This window comes from Cryptomeria japonica, chromosome 9 (genome assembly GCF_030272615.1).
Source record: "Cryptomeria japonica chromosome 9, Sugi_1.0, whole genome shotgun sequence".
Lineage (NCBI taxonomy): Eukaryota > Viridiplantae > Streptophyta > Pinopsida > Cupressales > Cupressaceae > Cryptomeria > Cryptomeria japonica.
This window is the reverse complement of record NC_081413.1, coordinates 652626509-652640960: the sequence shown is the minus strand read 5'-3', so window position 1 is coordinate 652640960 and position 14452 is coordinate 652626509.

The following is a 14452-nucleotide window of genomic DNA, read 5'->3' as shown; positions in this document are numbered from 1 at the left end:
TTTTATGCACTTGAATATGTTCTTGGTGATTTGGGTCGACATGTTATCATTTGCATATTTCATCATGAACCAGTTGGTCTTTGGCCGACTTGATCGAGTTATTATAGCTTGCGGATGGTATAAAGGGAAAGTTCAGAGATTCATTTTAGAAGACAGAGGATAGAGGTTGAAGAAAGTAGAGACCAAGCGAAGATGTAGTTTCTAGAGAGATTCTGGTCTAGGGGGACTGAAGTCTGGATCAATACAAAATAGTGTAGACTGTTACCGGAGACCTATTTGTCGAGCAAAAGATCTGCAGATCTTAGGTTTGTGTTGCATGAATTTTTTTTTTATTCCTAGGCTGCGGTCTAGCATGTGTAGCCACTAAAGTCTTATGTAATTCTTTAACTGATTGTAATGATGGATTTATTGTTGGCTTGATGATGCTTTTTGTATTTGATGACTTTATGTGTTGTCATTGATGGCACACATATGTTCTAATTGTCATAGTCAGCTTAGTATACCAGTTAAGGTAAACCGGTACTATTGAGTCATTGTATTGTTAACCGGTATCATATGTATGAAGAAGTCTAACCAGTATGAAGACGTCTGAACTAGTATATGAAGATAACTGGTATATGTAGATAAGACAATCAATTTTCATTAGTTCCAGAGTTACCAGTTTGAGATGCAACAAATAAAGTCAAGAAGGACCATGGAGATAATCATCCAGTATGAATTCAAGTGAATCAGTCTATGAGTTTGAAGCGGTCAACACTTCACCAGTTTCTTAGTTTGTGGTGAATTACTTTATAACACTATGGATTATATGCAAATTCATTGGTAAATTGGCTAAGTGTTTACCAGTCTCTAATTAAAGTGTTACTATTTTCCCTTTCACTGATTCACCCCCCCTCTCAGTGCTTTATAAGTTTATCAATTGGTATTTTCCGGTTATATATTGTCTTGCTTCTACCAGTTAGGGTTGCTTACTGATTGCCGGTATCTTGCATAGTGTTTTGTGTTATGCCAGTATCTTTCATGGTGATTTGTGTTATGAGCTGCAAGGCGCGGATGTCCTTCATTGGATCTCCCTACCTTGATTGCGTCAAGTGGTATCAATGCTGGTTTGTGAACCTGTTGATCAAGGAAGACCTAGTTATATACCAATTGGTTGGAAAGGAAGTTGAGGTAGCTTGTAGACTTGTTCAGATTGTTGAACTGAGGAAGGCTGTAGGGTGGACTGATAGATCACAGAGGAGAGGCAACTAGAACCTGTAGTCAAATCATCGAGCCCTGAGGCAGTTGCAAGCACCTACTGATAGATTGTTGAACCAGATCAAGTGATGGGACACACTTTTCAATTAACCCCAAGAGTCTGATGTAGGAGCACCAGATTAGTTCAAATCGACACCTTGGATTTGATCCCAGTATTGGTGTGCTCTTACCGATTGGTTTTTCAGTGTATGGAATTGGGATGTGGGTGATTTCTGTAACTTGCAAATCATTAAGCGATGTTGTTTTGTTTTGGGTCTTGTCTGATGTTCTTGGAGGACCGTGTAAAGTTTTATGCACTTGAAGATGTTCTTGGTGATTTGGGCCGACATGTTATCATTTGCATGTTTCATCATGAACCGGTTGGTCTTTGGCCGACTTGATCGAGTTGTTACTACTTGTGGATGGTATAAAGGAAAAGTTTAGAGATTCATTTTAGAGGACAGAGGACAAAGGTTGAATAAAGGAGAGACCAAGCAAAGATGTAGTTTCCAGAGAGATTCTGGTCCGAGGGGACTGAAGTCTGGATCAGTGCAAAACAATGCAGACTATTACCAAAGACCTATTTGTCGAGAAGAAGATCTACGGACATTAGGTTTGTGTTGCGTGCATTGTTTTGTAATCCTAGGTTGCGGACCATCATGTGTAGCTGCTAAAGGCTTATGTAATTCTTTAACTGATTATAATGATGGATTTATTTGTTACTGGTTATATCTTGTCTTGCTTCTACCGATTAGGGTTGCTTACCATTTATATCTTGTGATCTCTTACCGATTGTCGGTATCTTTCATAGTGTTTTATGTTATGCTGGTATCTTTCATGGTGATTTGTGTTATGATCTACAAGGCGGGATGTCCTTCATTAGATCTCCCTACCTTGACTGCGTCACTTGACCATCTAAACTGAATGAAGAATAAGAGAACATGTGGCTCCTTGGTGGAAAAAACATATCAGATTTGTTGTAGTTGGTGACTGTGGACCTCTTATAGTTGTTAAACCTGTCCGAGTAGATCGATGAGATGAGAGTAATCACATTAATGGAAAACCTTTTGCTATCTGTTGATGAGCTTGAGATGCTTGACAAAGGCAGGATCAGATTTGTAGTATAGATCAAGTTTATTAAAAATAGCAACCTTGTGACAAAAAGAGAATCAAACATAAACCCAAAGGGCAAAAAATAGGCTAGGGTTATTCAATGCAGATGGACGATCAAAAGAGGAAAATCAAATCTACTGCAAACCATATTTTTGAAGATCAGATTGAGATTACTAAGTTTAGTAATCTATGTTCAGATCAATCTGAAGATAGATAGAAGACATTTACTGTATGCAGCCAGTCTGAAATCATTCTGTAGATAGAGAATAAGATCTTGTTGAAAAAGAGAGTTGACAGTAGATAGATCAATCTGATAAGATTCGATGGGTGTAGATGAGAAAGAGATTTTTGTGAAACTATAGACATCTCTTTAAGTTGATGGTGTGATAAATGTTAGGAGCTAAAGGGAAGTGTACTACTGAATAGTATAGACAGAGAGAGTTAGAGTGTGAGCAGATGTAGAAATAGAGTAGTGAGGGTTGTTGTAGCAGCAGAAGATTGAGGATAGAGAGTAGTCTGAGATAGGGGAAGCTAAGACAGAGTAAAGAAGACAAAAGAGTATTAAACAAAGAATAAGAACAAATAACTATTTGTAGAGAACTGATAGAGTGTAATCCTCAGAAATAGAGAGAGTCATTCTCAAGATATGAGAATTCTATAGTGTTACAAAATTCATTTGTAACCCGTCTTTATCATTGTAAACCTGAATCTTATTGTATTTTCTCTAAGTGGGTGCTCAAAGCAGGGGTAGGTGCTCCTTTGAGTAGGTGCTCATAAAACTAGGGGTTGGTGCTCCTTGGGTTGGTGCTCAGAATATCAGGGGTTGGTTCTCCTTGGGTTGGTGCCCTATAACATCTTGTAAACTATTATTTACCTATGAGGCTAGATTAGAGCAGTAGACTCCAATAGCTATTCTCACCGAGGTTTTTCTCAGATTGGGTTTTCCTCGTACATCTAGTGTTATGTGATGTGTTCTTGTGTGCGTGTTTGTGCTTAAATTATATCCTTAGAATCTACACACTGAACTTAAAGTTTTAAAATACACTGATTCACCCCCCTCTCATTGTCTATTTGTGTTCTTCAAATGTTAGGTGGTGTCTCATTAGTTTCTTGCAAAAGACATTTGAGATCTGCACCATTTGATTTTGTACTAGGATATGTTGTTGCTTGCTTGTTTCTACAAGATGAAGAAGGGAGTCTATGTGTTGATAACTGATTCTGAGGTATATACTTGGATGCTAGGCTTGGCTTATTTAGTATATCCAATGTTCTTTGTATTGCCTTTGTTATCTTCATGACATGCTTATACCCTAACCCTTTATTCTTCAGTTTTTTCTGAGGTAGAACAAGTTCTAATATTCCATGTTGTTGTAGTTTGAAACCTATGGTACCATCATAACCATGTTTTTGTAGCATTTTAAAACCATTTCCATAATTATCTAAGGGTAAGCGGGCTATTGTCATGTCATCTTATTCTCTATATAACCAATGATTGACATCTTCTTCTAGGGATTCTTCCACTAAGTTTTCCCATCTAATGAAGGATTATGAATCTAAACATTTGAATATCTCCTTTCCTTTATCTTGTTTCATCACTGTATTCTGAGATTTTCCAAAATATTTCAGAGAAAGAGATAATTTTTTGACATTTGATGTATTGGAGATAAAGTATTCCCTACAACCAACTTCCTTAATCTGTAAAGAAGATATTGTAGGTGTATCTTTTTGTACTTATCTGATTGTCAATGAGTCCATTTGTGTAATAAGCAGTGTTGCTTGATTAATCGAAACTTGATTGTATGTGCTTTCTCTTAAAGTATTGCAGTGTTGAAATGGGTTAGGATCGCCATGCACAGTTATTTCTACTCCATTGACTGGGAATTTTATGCATTGATGAAATGTAGAAGGCACCGCCTGCATGGCATGTATCCATGGGTGTTCTAATAGCATGTTCTATCCCAAATGTTTATCCAACACCTGGAATTTGATGTCTGTAGTAACTAGTCCAATTTCTACTGGTAATATGACCAACCCTTCAGAAGGACGCTCCTCATCATCATAGGCCTTGATGTTGATCTTCTTGGTTAAGTCTATGTGAAATTGGGAATAACCCAATTCCTTGATCAGCTTAAGGGTACATATATCTAGTCATATCCCTCCATCTATGAGCACTCTTCTTATTCTCTTGTTATGAACATAGGATTATAGATGTAAAGGATCATTATGCCTGATTCTATCTATGGGGATGTCTCTCTCTGTGAATGCCATCCAGGATGAAGCAGTCATAATACCCTCCATTGCTTGTAATACATTTTCATCCATGTCTCTGGATACAATTGAATCTTGTAATACCTTATCCAGAATATTTCTGTAAGTTGGTGAAATTATGAGTAGCTCAAAGCATTAGATTTGAGCAGGAGTCTTTTTTAGCTGCTCCACAACATTAAAGTTGCTTTCTTTATGGGGTGCCTAAGGAGGTACTCCTTGTAATCTGACTTTGGATATTTGGGTTACCACTGCACAATATCAGTTTCTGGGGTTGATGGAGATGGTTGCTACCATTACCTCCCCTTCACTAATTGTATTGATTGTATAATCATATGCAACTTTGGTTTAGTTGGTTGTATTATTCTATCCTTTTGATGTAGATGCTTGTCCTTGATTATGCTTCACAAAAGGACCTTTGTATATGATGTGTGTCTGGTTCGATGATCCTTTATATGTATATATTATTACATCACCTTAATCTATGAGGTCCTGGATGAGATTATTGAGCTTGTAGTAGCTAGAAGTTTTGTGTCCTTTGGAACGATTATAATCACAAAAATCATTGTCATTCCACCAGGGTAGTTTAAATGGGCCTGGTTCATATGGTCTTGCTTCTGGTAAGGTGATCATGTTTGTTTGTATCAACTTCTTTAGAGCAACATCAATAGGTTCCCCCAAAGGTGTGAAATTTCCTTTTGGTACTGTAAAGCGGAAAATTGCGATCGAACCCTAGTTGTTCTCCCCTCTTCCAACTCCGAGGAGAGAGAAGGGAGGTTCGCTAGGATTCGATGGTTTTCACTTAGGGGAGAGACTTTACATTCAAAAGAGGGGTTGAAACTCATAAGATCCAATCCCACACAATGCAAGATTGGATGCTAAATGAATTTCAAGGGTCAAGACAGCAAGGCTACCCTCTTTTGTAAAGAATATTGATAAAGGAATTGAGCTAGGAATGCATAGAAAGTGACAAAGATTTCTTATAAACTGAGTTCGGATTATAGGATGAAGCTGCGGACCTGGAATTAGAAGTAAAATGTCGATACGGCGTTGTCCTGCAAATTTGAGCAAAAGTTGTCGGGATGATGGCGCCCGGCGCCACGGTCCTCCGAAAAATCCGCGAAACGAAGGGGGATCTGTTCGTCTCTGCACAAGGATTCTAGATCTTCAATTTCAGCCGCGTACCTGCAACCTACACACAGAAAAGCGAAGACGATTGGGGGGTTAGGGATTAGGGGTTTGCCTTTAGGTCAAACCCCAGTTTTGGAATTAACCAAGAAATGAGCAAGAGCTGTAAATGTAAATGTATGTAAAACAAGTACTAATACCTTGTTCTAAGGATGTTTGTATCCTTATGTGCGAAGGTTTAGATGTTGTATGTTGTATATTGTATGTAGCATGTAATATGTGATCTCCTCTTCAATGGTTGAATCCTTGTCTTGAATGCAACACTTAGCCTTGAATGGAGACTTAGAAGGAATGCTTGAATGCTTGAATGCTTGAATGCTTGAATGTTTGAATGCTTGAATGTTTGAATCTTGCTTTCGCCTTTTTTTTCCTCTATTTTCCATCCATCCAAATGAGAGAGGAAAATGTAGTTTATATACTTGTCATTTAGGGCTGATAGACTGATTTTTCCGACCTTAGGCCGACCAGGAAAGTTAATTTCCAAATTGCAAACAAAAAGACCCGAGCCCCTTAGGAGACCGGGCCCAAAATAGGACCCAGGGACCAGGGCGCTGGGCGCTCTGGTCCCACCTCCCGGGATAGCAGGGTGCAAGGAGGTTCAGGCCAAGGTACTTGAAAAATGCAGTTTTCAGTGTCGTGAGCAAGTTTCAGGGTCTCCATTCAGGTTGCGTGTTGCGTCGCCACCGTGAAGACTGAAATGCAGTCGAAATTGCAAGTGTCGCAATTTTAGGACGCTACATTTAGCCCCCACTTTAGCTGGAGTATGTATGCTTATACTTCCGGTAAAGTACAAGGAAACAACATTGAAAGACTTTCACCACGTCAAGGAGGCAAGATACACCAAGCCCCCAGTGGACTAAGGATCTTATGACTTTGATTGACAAAGTAAAAGGGAAGATCACGAGGGAGAACCATGACTGTCAGTAGTAAGGTTCCCTCACTATGAGTCATGCAAGAAAGATATCAAAAATTTTCAAGGCAAGGTTAAATTTACCAAGAAATTTTCAAGTATCTTGAAAAGATATGAACGGGATGTATGCCCCCCTACGTTAAAGCGATCGCACATGCCTCACCGGGGGTGATTGTTTTAACGTAGTGATACATATAAGAATGAGAAAGGAAAGGAGCACGTTATCACAAGGATTTAGCCCCCAAGTGTGAGATAAACCCAAGGATAATAGACACAAAACACAAAGCACGAGGTGAATTCACTTTCCTCGGGGTCAGTATGCTGTATGATAAGTCATGTATATATCATATGTATGTATGCATAATTGTTCTTCATTCCCCAATCAAGGAAGGTCACCTAGAAGAAGGGAACACATGTGTCTTTTGAGTCAACATGAGAGAGATCGAGAGATCTCAATGCTTTGCATCGTCCTCAAGTAGACAACACTAAGGACAACAAATAGAAGAATGAGAGTACACATAGAAGAAGTGACAAAAGAGAGGGGGAGAGAATCTGCTATGCTAATGAAACTAGTCTAGCACGTCATCTACCCCCCGATCTTGCTGATCAATGTTTCGGGAAGGCAGGGAACACGCTAGAGGAGGAACATCCAACACAGCAGATGGAGCTATCACAAGATCCAAACTAGGGCTATGTTCATGTTCCGAGCCACATTGTTCTTGTCTAGGAGCTAGGATAAGTGCTTTAGAAAATTCATTAGATAAATGGTTATCAATATCAACAAGTTCATATTCACTATCAGAATGAACAGGAGAAGTAGCATTTTCATCATGAATAACATTTTCATCTATATCATCATCAAGATTTATAAAAATAGGATCTTTAACTCACACAGGATCAAGACCATCATGTATCTTATGTTTAGGATATTTAGGCTCAATGTCCGGCTGAGGAGAAAATGGAATAATGCTTGTTGAAGGTGTTTTTGGAGATTGCAAAGTTTGAGCTCTAAGACGACGCTTTCGTCGGTGTTCACGTGCAGAACGATTTCATCTAGTCTTAGTAGGAAGTGGAGAAGATTGAGGAGGAGGAATGTTCTCATCCTTAGCACTTGGGTGTTTCGGTTGTGGTCTCTTAGGCTAGATAATAGGAGAAGAAGAAGGTCTCTTCTCTCTATAAAAAGAAGGAGGAGGAACTGCTCCATATAAAGGAAGAATATTTGGTTTAGGGAGAAGACCAAGTCCATCATGACGAGGAGGTATAGGTCTACTCTTAGGAATTTTATTAGGCATAGACATAGTCACATCCATAGGGATGGGTTGGGAATCTTCTTGAGGAAAGACATTAGTTTTATCTTTCAAAGGAAGAACTTCCTTCTCAAGAATGATAGGAATGTCAAGTTTAGGTGTTCTAGGTTCACTTAGAGATAAGATCATATCTGTTTTCCACTTTTGATAAGATTTGAAAAGATGATCACTTCGTGGAGGAAGAGATTGGAATTGTTTAGGCCAAAAGTAATCAATAGGAACACTAGAGGTTCTTTCAACTGGTTTAAAGAGACTATGATTGACAGTAACAACTTCACCATTATGGGGAAATTTCAAACACTTATGAATAGGAGAAGCAATAGCTTTCATGGAAGATAGCCAAGGATAGCCAAGCTTCACACGAAATTGTTCGGAAGATGGAATAATAGCAAAGTTCACATCAAGAGATTTGTTCTGGACCTCAATAGGCAATGTAATAGAACCAATTGCAGGAGAAGAAAATGCATCAAATAGTTTCACAATCACATCTGTTTTGTCATAGATCACTTGATTCAATTGCAAAGTAAAAAGGAATTCTTCAGTAATAACATTAATCATGCACGAAGGATCAATAAGCGCTCCACGGCAAGGTGTATTCTTTACTTTTGCAACTATGTATAAAGGACCATCAGGCGCCCTAATGGTTTCATTGGAATCAAATGTGATGGAAGGTTCTTTAGGGATTTCTTGCTGCTCTACAAAGTTAATCACATTCGGAGTCATAGACACAAGACCATCAGATGAGAGAGAGGAATCATTAGCCTCAATTGCATTAGAGGTATGAGAAGGCAATGGATCAGTGAAAATCTGAAGATTTTGGTTAGGAGGAGCTATAGATGTGTTGCCTTTATCATTCACTCCAGAAACAGAAATAGTATTATTATCAATCAAATCTTGAATTTTACCCTTTAAAGAAAAACATTTTTCAGTATCATGCCCAGGCTGACGATGAAATTGACAGAAAGATTTGTTATCAAAATAAGGTGAAGTAATCTTTGCAGGATCAATTTGCCTTATAGGAGGAAGAGTAAGCACATTTTGTTCCAATAACTTATTCATAATACTATGCAATGATTCATTCAAAGGAGTATACTTTCTTTCTTTCTTGAAAAATTTAGAAATAGGAGGCACACCTGATGCTGCATTCACATTGTTGTTGATGATGTTTTCATTGAATTTGATGGAATCTCTGTTCGGTTTAAACTTCCCAAATGGTTGTTGACTGCTATCACCCTTATCACTCGGAGCCATAGGATGTGATTGTTCCATTTGACTCACGGTCAGTTGATAATTGTGAAGAGTGGCACACAACTGTTGGAAAGAAGTAAACTCAGAAAATAGAAGTTTGTCTCGAATATCTTTTTGTAAATTAGAAATAAAGATTCTTTGAATATCATTGTTAGGCACTGGAAAAGAAATTTGAGCATAAAAATGCTTATATCTACCAATGAAATCAGTCACTTTTTCTTTAACACCTTGTTTACAATGCATTAAATCAATCAAAGTAACCTTAGGACTTATATTGTTTTGAAATTGTTGAATGAAAGCATTTGCAAGTTGTTCGAAAGAAGTAATAGAATAGGAAGGCAACGAGCAATACCATTGTAGGGCTTTGTCTCTTAATGTTCTAGTAAATAGTTTTGCAAGCAACCTTTGGTCATAAGCAAAATCAGTACAAATTGTTTGAAAAGTCTTAACATGTGTTAGAGGATCTCCTTTACCATTATAAAGTTCCAAATGCGGGATTTCAACATGTTTAGGGGGAATAGCTCGAACAATGTCAAGAGAAAGTGGGCTCGCAACGTCAAATGTGGGCACACTAAACTTAGATTGATTCATAGAGGCAATTTGTTGCTGTAAAGAAGAGACAGTTTGTGCTAGATTGTTAATGGTCGCTTCAATCGAAGAATTCATATTGGATGTGTTAGATTGAGATGGAGGTGTTATGTTATTGAAAGAGGGTAAAGAGTAAGGTGGTGGGACTCTATGATAATTAGTCATAGGAGATGATTGGGCAGGAGGAACACTACAAGGAGGGATGGAATGGTTAAATGAATTGCCCCCTTGCATCATGTTCATTTGTGGAGATATAATAGGGACATTCATTGAAGGAATGAATGAAGAAGTCGGATTAAATGAAGGAAGAGGGTTAATTGAAGAAGAAGGGTTGCCCCCATGACTAGTAATCACGGGAGGAATGTCTTGTATAGAAGTAGCCATTATGTTTGATGTAAAGGTAGGTATGCTAGCAATAGGAGTCATCAAAGGAATAGAATGATTGACTTGAGTAGGAGGTTGTGTATAACCCAAATTTTCAGCACAACTCTTCATAGGCATCACATTCGAATCCATGATGTGTGCAATACCACGCAAAATATCAATTCCATTCTTATCACTTTGAAGCATACATTTTAGACCCTCAATTAAAGGAAGAGCTTGACTATCAGGGTATTCTTGAGACATCCATTGTCAAAAATCGTCAAATTGGTTATCCAATTTCGAAAGTTGTTCTTCAGAAACCTCAGGGAGAGCTTCTTCATCATTAGGAGGATTAGAGGAATTACCCATGTCCTCGTTAAAAAGGCTATTCAAATTAGGTTCCATCTCCTCAGTAGTTAAACCTTGGAAAGACTTAATTCTACGGCTTCGTCTAACGGGAATAGTGTAAGTAGGGCTTATTGTTGTAAAACTCATGCACTAGAAAGAGAGAGAAGATTTTGAATTTAGAGGTAGCAATTTTCAGTAAAATCAGCCAATCTTCTGGATTTAAGCTGTTAAATGCAATCACGACAGTCTCCCGAAATTTTGGAAAAAATGTCTGGGACCGTGGCGCTCGGAGTGCAACACGGTCCTTGCAACTTTTTTTGAAATTTGCAGGGATGAAAGGTATGATGATTTTAGAGCTAATCTGAAAAAATTGAGTGATTTTACGATCTGTAGATAGGCCAAATTAAAGTTGCAATCTCGAAATTGAACCCTACCAAGATTGTCGAAAAATGCAAAATTTGAATTTTGAAAAAGAGAGGGAAACTGAAATTTTGAATTTTATGATTTTTAGAGGGAATGTCAAGAGCAATGCAAGTTTTGAAATTCAAAAGTTGACTCAATTTCACGCAAAATTCAATTTTGAAAGCGGAAATTAAAGTTTTTGTAATTAAGCACTTAATTTCAAAAGTCACAAAATGCAAGAATTTGAATAAAGCACTGAAATTTCGAATGAATGCAAACACACTTTTCAGATTTAGGACAGTAAGAACACAATTTTGACACAAAATTTCAATTTCAATGATTTTTAAATGTTTAGAAGCCTTAATCCAAGCAATCACAAGACCAACTTTGACTGTAATTTTGAAGGTGTTATAATTGATAAAATCAGCCAAAATTCTGGATTTTAGCAGGAAAATACAGTAAGATCTTGCTCCCAAAATTTCGGAAAAAATGTCGGGGACGATGGCGCTCGGCGCCACGGTCCTCGCAACTTTTTTCCAAATTTTCAGGGATGAAAGATGTTGTGATTTTATTGCGGAATCCAAAGTTACAGCTGATTTGGAGATGTTTTGATCAGTGAAATTGTCGGACAAAGGTTGAATCAAGAGGGTTTCAAAAATTAGGGTTTTGACACTTAACCACTTAATTTTCAAAATTAAAGCATAGTTATGAATTGATAATTTGTAATAGAAAAGCAGATCTGAAGCAGGCATTAACAATTAAACATTTCGCAAGTTCAATGTTCAAAAAGAAAATTTAGGGTTTTTATGCAATCACCTCTAAAATTTTGCAAAAGATCAAACATGGAAATGTAATCAATTTTTTCAGATCTAAGCATGAAAAATCAGAAAGGATGTTCACGTCGGGTTCACCAAAATGTAAAGCGGAAAATCATGATCGAACCCTAGTTGTTCTCCCCTCTTCCAACTCCGAGGAGAGAGAAGGGAGGTTCGCTAGGATTCGATGGTTTTCACTTAGGGGAGAGACTTTACATTCAAAAGAGGGGTTGAAACTCATAAGATCCAATCCCACACAATGCAAGATTGGATGCTAAATGAATTTCAAGGGTCAAGACAGCAAGGCTACCCTCTTTTGTAAAGAATATTGATAAAGGAATTGAGCTAGGAATGCATAGAAAGTGACAAAGATTTGCTTATAAACTGAGTTCGGATTATAGGATGAAGCTGCGGACCTGGAATTAGCAGTAAAATGTCGATACGGCGTTGTCCTGCAAATTTGAGCAAAAGTTGTCGGGATGATGGCGCCCGGCGCCACGGTCCTCCGAAAAATCCGCGAAACGAAGGGGGATCTGTTCGTCTTTGCACAAGGATTCCAGATCTTCAATTTCAGCCGCGTACCTGCAACCTACACACAGAAAAGAGAAGACGGTTGGGGGGTTAGGGATTAGGGGTTTGCCTTTAGGTCAAACCCCGGTTTTGGAATTAACCAAGAAATGAGCAAGAGCTGTAAATGTAAATGTATGTAAAACAAGTACTAATACCTTGTTCTAAGGATGTTTGTATCCTTATGTGCGAAGGTTTAGATGTTGTATGTTGTATGTTGTATGTAGCATGTAATATGTGATCTCCTCTTCAATGGTTGAATCCTTGTCTTCAATGCAACACTTAGCCTTGAATGGAGACTTAGAAGGAATGCTTGAATGCTTGAATGCTTGAATGTTTGAATCTTGCTTTCACCTTTTTTTTCCTCTATTTTCCATCCATCCAAATGAGAGAGGAAAATGTAGTTTATATACTTGTCATTTAGGGCTGATAGACTGATTTTTCCGACCTTAGGCCGACCAGGAAAGTTAATTTCCAAATTGCAAACAAAAAGACCCGAGCCCCTTAGGAGACCGGGCCCAAAATAGGACCCAGGGACCAGGGCGCTGGGCGCCATGGTCCTGGGGACCAGGGCGCTGGGCACCCTGGTCCTGAGGGACCAAGGCGCTGGGCGCTCTGGTCCCACCTCCCGGGATAGCAGGGTGCAAGGAGGTTCAGGCCAGGGTACTTGAAAAATGCAGTTTTCAGTGTCGTGAGCAAGTTTCAGGGTCTCCATTCAGGTTGCGTGTTGCGTCGCCATCGTGAAGACCAAAATGCAGTCGAAATTGCAAGTGTCACAATTTTAGGACGCTACAGGTACCATATTTCTTGGAGGTCTAACTACATTAGATTGGACTACATTGGTAGTGGTTGTAGTTGCATTATTTGCTTGTGACTGATTCACATTTTGGTTTGGCCCTTGTAATGATAATGTGAGTTGAGATCTATTGACTATTCTTGCATCAACCACACCATCTTTTGTAACATTCTTGTTCCTTGACGAAAATTTAGGTTTATCTGCATTTGCATTGTTGGGTGCTCCTGAATATTTACCATTTTTAATGATACCTTGCTCCAACAATTCCTTCTCACATTTGAGACCTTTTTTTGTGATATCCTAGGATATATCAAAACATTGTATTTGTAAAGGATATTTGACCGGTGGAAGGAGGTTTTCACTAAATATGTCTACTTGTTCTACCTCTAGTATATTGCTTGGATACCTTCTATATAATGACCTCCATCTTTACAAAAACATAGAAAAGGTATCTATTTCTTTCTTCTTCGTGGTGCACAAATCTATCAGGCTCACTACATTGTCTATATTATGAGAGAAGTTTGAGATAAACAAATCTGCTAACTCTCCCCATGAAGTAATTCTAGAAGGTAGATGTGAGAACCATTCTAATGCGGGCCCTCCAAGAATTTTGGGAAATAGTCTTAGTAGATAAGTGTCTTCATGCACCACTTCTATGCAAGATGTGAAAAAATCTCTTATATGATCCCTTGGATCACCCTTTCCTTTGTATTTATCAAAATTAGGTGTCTTGAAGTGCAGAGGAAAGGGTGGCAGATATATAGATCTATCATAGGGATAAGGCCTGAGATCTTCCATTGTGTAGCTTTTCTTGTCCTTGCTTGCTTGCATGCTCACCATTTGCTTTTATATGTTTTGGACTTGCTGAGTCAAAACTTTTGTTTGTGTCAAGGGTATGCCCGATGCATACACGTTTGCAAAATATGGTGAAGTGGTGGTGTACACTAGCATTGTTGAAGATACTTGACTTTGTGTTATACTAAAACCATTTGATGCAGTCAAGGAAGGGAGATCTAATGAAGGACAACCCAACCTTGCAAATTAACACATAAACCATGCAAAACATATCGGTAACCAGTAACAAGATGCCAGAAATAGCAAAAAGAACATCTGGTAACATAACATAACACATGACCGATAAACAGTTTGAATAAATCTTATAACAGTTTGAAGAATTACACATGCCACATGCTAGATCGTAGTCTAGGATACAAACAATTCTTACAACATAGATATCGGATCCGCAGATCCTACACATATCAGATCGGCCTCCGAAAACAGTCTATCGGTTCTAGCCTAATTTGGA